Raw genomic sequence first — 6669 nt, forward strand, 5'->3', positions numbered from 1 at the left:
TTAGTGCTTCTTGAATCCAAAAACTTACACTGAGTGACTTATTATGGGTGGGATGGTCCATGAGCCAAATACTCTTAGTATCTTCCTTCCCCAATTATGAATTACATGGCAGGATGGACGGAGTTGGGTAGATGGATGATGGGATGGATAGATGAATGAATGGATAGATTGGGAATGAAAAGAAATTCTCTCAGTCAGCCACTGGCCTAACAACAAATGACAGTTTGACGCCGGAGTGGAAAATTACTTGAACCATGGAACGGGTTGAATATAATCAACACCCCCTCTCACAAGCTTTTCGAATTCAACATGAAACAACTTCATGGGTGTCTAGGAGTTCATAGGTCGATAGGGCTTTACAAAATAGAACCTTTTATGGATTGGATTTTTGAAGTTGCATTATTACATATATAAGAAATATGCATTTACCTTCTTTGCAAGAACCAACCAACCCAAGAGAATTATTTCTTTCTTCATCCATGAATTGACGCTTAGTTACCATTTTATTGATTGAATTTTCAATTCGCCGAAGACTTTTAGTTGCTTGCATGCCTCGAGGGATGGAATGGCAATGGTGGGACAGACTTGGGTGGATGGATCGATGGCTTGGCTGGATGGGGATTATTATGGTTTGTACATCAGAATGCCCCATTGGGATGACTTTATGAAATGGATGTAAAGACTGGGCATCAGGCTGGTGTTAGACTTTACCATAACTTCCTTGTATTACTATTGGGAGGGAGGTTAAGCTATTGCTTGTCACATTTCTTAAAGATGGGCAGGAAACAGAGTAAAGCAGTGAGTTTCAGGGCATGTAGCGTAGCAAAGATTCTAAATCTAGGCAGCACTCTTCGACCCTAGAATCCAGCTAGCTCTTAATCAAGGGTAAGAGAATACGATCTATCCATCCATCTACCATTCTATCTTGGTATATCCTATCCGATACAAGTGAGTGGTTGTTCTAAAACCAACTATTGAACTTGGTCGTATGGAAACCAACTCATGAACAAGTGAGTAGCTTAGTAAGCTCCTTGCAAAATTGTTAAACTAGGGATGTAACCCTCCACCTGCAATAACTCATCTGTGTATTGGTGAATGCACGTATATAAAGCATTTCGTCACTTTCAGTTGGTCGAATAGAGACAACAGGTCCTTCCCCTATCGAGAGCCTAGCTATGACTAGGCTTCTATTGTACAAGCACAAACTCAATAACAAAGGAGACCATAGACTTCCTAAGCTAGCTTTAAATTCCATCCAAAACCACCTAAGGCTCGAACAAGGTTGGTATAAAGACACCAGGGCTTGGTTAAACCATTGCAAAATTGACAAGAATGTTCCATTGCAAAACATTAATAACATTAAAAATATTGTTACTTCTAAGTTCAAAGAAAAAATGTAGTGTGAGAAAGATTTAGCAGCTAAAGGAAAATTAAGATATTATAAGGAGGTCATCAACCCCAACCTAGAAGATCAAAAGTATCTCTCTGTTTTAAATAGCTCAAAGAAGAAAATTAATATATCCAAGATTAGAACGAACTCTCATGAGCTCCATAGTGAAATGGGTCGTTGGGCAGTTCCTAAAACACCATGGATGGAAAGGATCTACCATCTTTGTGAGAATACGAACATCGAGGATGAAAATCACTTCCTCTTAGAGTGCCCCGTGTACAACCACATTAGATCTTAGTTTCATAATCTTTGTTGCAACACTGACCTTCCTAGCCTTTTACAATGTCAAAATTATAGTGGGCTCGGGAGGTTTCTCTCCAAGCTTTTTGAGGATAGGAATAAAATCTTAAATCAAACTAAATAATTCATTTCTTTAGGTCTGATAAACCAAAGTTTGGTCTCAGTGGACATTAACTATCATCATCATCATCAATATATAAAGAAATAATATGTTAAAAAACAATATATTTTAATTTATAGCTACTTTTTAAATTATACACATTTTGCATTTTATATTACATTAAATTTTTACATTTTACATTATGTTTTATATTTTACATATATATTAATTAAAATATATAAAGTACACATTTAATATTACACTTCAAAAAATATTAACATACAGTCTGAAACACTTCTCCATACCATTAATAAATTATAATTTTATTTTAAATGATATTATTATTATTATTAATTATTAATTATAAAAAAATTAATATAAAATTAAACATATTAACAAAATTAATATCTAAATATCATTCCTCATTAATAATATCATAAACATTTAGGAGCCTTAATACATTGAGCATACATTTAAGATGTTAATGTCCATGGTTATTACGTGCCAACCAGGCGCTTAGAACAGCTGGTTTACAGAGACGGAAGTCGAGTAGCTACTATTTCTTCACTCAACCCTAACACAACGAGCAAGAACGCATTAACCCTAACACAAGTACTTATCTGATTCGGTCTCCACCCCACGTACAAACGTCACTGGGGCTGGGGCTGCAGGCATTCATGGATTGTTTCATTTATTTCTTGCTCAAATACTTGCATAGTAGTCGATGGCAAAGAAACAGGAACAATGAATCCTTCAAAGGCTCTGGCGGATAAATGAAACGTTAGGCTCTGGCGGATAAACAGGAGAAGCATACACGGCCTTTCCCCACCCAAAATCCACTTCTTTGAGATCCACCATAATCTTGGAAACGTCTGAAATAGCGTAAACACCTACGGGTTTATCGAGTGGACGCCCATTCAGCTCCGCCAGATCAATGACAGATCGCAAGTGTTCTTCCGTCACCCTTCGTTTCCCTTCGTTGATCAAATCCATGGCGAAGGACAATGGTTGTTGAGTGAGATCCCTGGATTTTGTCATAGCGTACGCGGTGGCTACCAGAAACGTAAAAGACGACTAGTGAAAAAAATCCTATTCTGAAATAAACGCACATTTACTTATCATATTTGTACTATCCACTTTGGATAATTAACACATTTACATATTATATTTCTAGCATCCACCTAGTTATAGATAAAGTTTTAAAATCCTAATCCAAAATGAGCTCCTACATAATTATATTAATTATTTTTCATTCATCAGTGCTAATTAGGAGCATTATCCAAATTACACATTACTCCATACAGTGAAATGTAAAATTCTAATCTCTTCTAAAATCACAATTACCAACCTGAAATAGAAGCAGTGGAGACTCTGTGATGGGCCTGGATATTGGAACGTAATTTACAAAGTCAAGAGCACGAGGGAGAAGTGGAGAGAGAACTCCGAAGTCTTCCAATGAAATATCTGCATCAGCTTCTACGAAAAGAGTCCCCTCCCCAGTGCAGTCCACGATGAGCTTACCTTTATCATCTGCATCTCTTACCCTTCCGGCAAAGGGATAGTAATGCACCAGAAGCTTGGCTAGAGCCTCTTTAATAATAAGAACTGGATCCTCATTCTTCATGGAGGAGGAGTCGCAGGTTGCTCGATAAAACAAAAGTGAATTGACATGAAGTCTTAATCCCAGTTGATCGTCAATGTTGGTAAGATACAGAGAATGGCTGGGAGTAGGGCGGTTAGGGGTAACGAGGAGAGGTGGCCTTTTGGTGACTTTGAAGTTGCAGAGGGCACTAGGTCTTGCGAACATTAGTACACGAGAAGGAGCCAATCCAAATCCCATAGCTGCCATATAAACACAATATGAGTAGAGGCTGCCAACAAACTAAGCCGATAAAATTTATGAAACACAGAGGAATTCCTGATGGGTAATTTGTTATGCGGAGGATATCAAATTTATAGAAGTTCGTACCGGTGTAAGAATCACGGTAATTAAGTTTACTTCCAATTTTAAAAATTATGTATACCAAAATTAATCTCAGGAAATTTGCATCATTATTTATCACCTGCCACGATTTACACCACAAGGACACATACTGAGCACAACCCTCCATACTGAGCACTAGTCAGTCAAGGATTTTCTTTTTACAACTGATCTCATAGATGATATCACGTCGCTGTTCTTTTTATCATGTTGCTGTTCTTGTTATAGTGTAATTTTTTGGTTTATTCTATATAAAATACAAGTCAAATTAGCATCTCTCTGGGTGTGAGATCCATGATCGGCAACCAGATAAAATACAAGTCAAATTAGCACCGAGGACTATCGAATTCCGTGTGGCATCCACGCGCTCCATTACATGAGGTTGCAGCGTGATAGGCATTCAAATAAAAAATAAAAAATAAATCAAATTTGCAGCGTTATACGCATTCAAATAAAATAAAAGATAAATGACTTTTTTTTTTATAATATTCCGTTTAAAATGAATTAATTTTATATTATTAATTTTATAATGAGTAAAATAAATAATTTTATATTATGAGAAGAAATTTCTGCGTAAATCACAATCATAAAATCATTGTCGACGCGTTTCGTTTCGAACCAACCAGTGTGGTTCATGAGTTGAAGAAAACAGATCCAGCTTTGCATGTTAAATACTCTGCGCAGAGCCTCCAACGGTGCTAATTTTGACTTAGGGATCAAAGTCAACAAACCATTTTAATAATTTAAAGGAAGTTATTTAATTCGGTGACCATATTTAAGATATACATAAAAAACAAAAACAATAATAATAATAATAAATAAATAAAAATAAAACATAAAAAATATAAAAAATAAAATAAAATGAATAGATAAAAACCATACATAAATAATTTTATCAGAATAAAATAAAAATAATAAAATAAAATAAATAAATAAAAATGAATAATGATAATATTACAAATATATGAAAAAAAAAAACGACACAAATTGAAAAGACGGAGAAGGACAGGAAAAAGACCATTAGAAGACCAGAGAGCAAAAAGGATAAAAATAATGAAAGCTCGAAAGGAATAAAAAGGGGTGGAGGAAAGGAAAGACTAGGAAGAAAGGGCAGGGATCCAACAGCTGCTGATCTTCGAGCCGTCATCTCTATTGAGATTGTTAGCCCTTCTTTCAATTCTCAATAGCCGTCATCTCTATTGAGATTGTTAGCCCTTCTTTCAATTCTCAATAACTTCCTTGAATTTACGATGATGGAAATGAGCAACTTTGGCAATAACCTTGGCCTCCTCTATACACAACTGATGCTTGGTCTTTATAAAAATGTTAATTTTATAAACATTTTTATAGTTTGGATTCCATTAATTACACATCTATCAATTTAAATATATTTTAATTTTGAATTATTTAAATTTTTAGTTACATATTTTATATATATATGATGATGTGGTGGTGGTCAAATTTTGGTCTACTGGACCTAAAGAAAAATGAATTATTTAGTTTGATTTAAGATTTTATTCTTATGCTCAAAAAGCTTGGAGAGAAGCCTTCTGAGCTCACTGTAATTTTGACATCATAAAAGGCTAGGAAGGCCCGTGTTGCAACAAAGATTATGAAACTAAGTTATAATGTAGTTTTACGTGGGGCACTCTAAGGGGAAGTGATTTTCATCCTCAATGTTCATATTCTCACACAGATGGCAAATTCTTTCCATCCATGGTGTTTTAGGAACTGCCCAACTACTCGTTTCACAATGCAGCTCATGAGAGTTCGTTCTAATCTTGGCTTTACTAATTTTCTTCTTTGACCTAGATAAAACCAAGAGATACTTTTGATCTTCTAGGGTGGGGTTGATGACCTCCTTATAATATCTTAATTTTCTTTTAGATGCTAAATCTTTCTCACACCACAATTTTTTTTTAACTTACAAGTAACAATATTTTTAATGTTGTTAATGTTTTGCAATGCAACATTCTCGTCAATCTCCCAATGGTTTACCAGGCCCTGGTGTCTTTATACCAACGTCGTTTGAGGCTTAGGTGGTTTTGGCTGGAATTTAAAGCTAGCTTAGGAAGTCTATGGTCTCCTATGTTATTGAGTTTGTGTTTGTACAATAGAAGTCTAGTCATAGCTAGGCTCTTGATAGGGGAAATACCCACTTCTATAAGGAGAATAGGATAGGGTGTATTGCTTTTAATTTTGAGGTTATACGTTATAAAACGCTTCTGGATTTGCTCAATCTTTCTCGAGGATTCTTTAGAGATGCTACAACCCCAAACCTCACATCCATATAAAATAACCGGAGTGACTAAAGTTTCAAAGAGGAACTTCTATCTATCCCACATTACTAGGTTTGATGTTTTACAATTATTTTCAAGAACAAAATAAGCTTTCCACCCCATTAATCCTTTTCTCAATGCTATAAATAATTATTATTATTTACAATTTATATTAATTATATGTTTTTAAAATATAAATTATTTGAAAATATAAGTATTATTAAAAAAATCCACATATTTAAAGATTATATATATAATTTAAAATTTATATTAATTATATGTTTTTCAAATATAAATTATTTCAAAATATAAATATTATTAAAAAAAATTCCCATGTATTTAAAGATTATTATAGATTTGAATTAAATTATTTATTAAAATTAAATGATAAAAAAATTAATTTTATCAGTTTATAATTTTTTATTATTTCATTTTATATTTTATATTAATGTGTTGGTATTAAAAAAATGAGTTGTTTTTAGTGGGACTTTTTGGAAGTTTTTTTGGTTTAATTTCTTTAAAATTTGGCAAGAATTTATTGAAATCACCAGCTTGATGGGTAACCCCTACACAATTGAAGTGCCTTAGGGTTTTTCAGGGTGTTGAATCCATATATACA

The 6669-nt window shown here is 33.9% G+C and overlaps 1 pseudogene; it reads right to left on the minus strand.

Annotated features, from left to right (window-relative positions):
* Positions 1-3108: 3108 nt before the first annotated feature.
* LOC149157078 (benzyl alcohol O-benzoyltransferase pseudogene) lies at positions 3109-3639 on the minus strand (annotated as a pseudogene).
* Between the last annotated feature and the right edge of the window lie 3030 nt (positions 3640-6669).

Source organism: Pinus tabuliformis, chromosome 9 (assembly GCF_031772625.1).
Source record: "Pinus tabuliformis cultivar Carrire ecotype Pingquan chromosome 9, CPIR1, whole genome shotgun sequence".
Lineage (NCBI taxonomy): Eukaryota > Viridiplantae > Streptophyta > Pinopsida > Pinales > Pinaceae > Pinus > Pinus tabuliformis.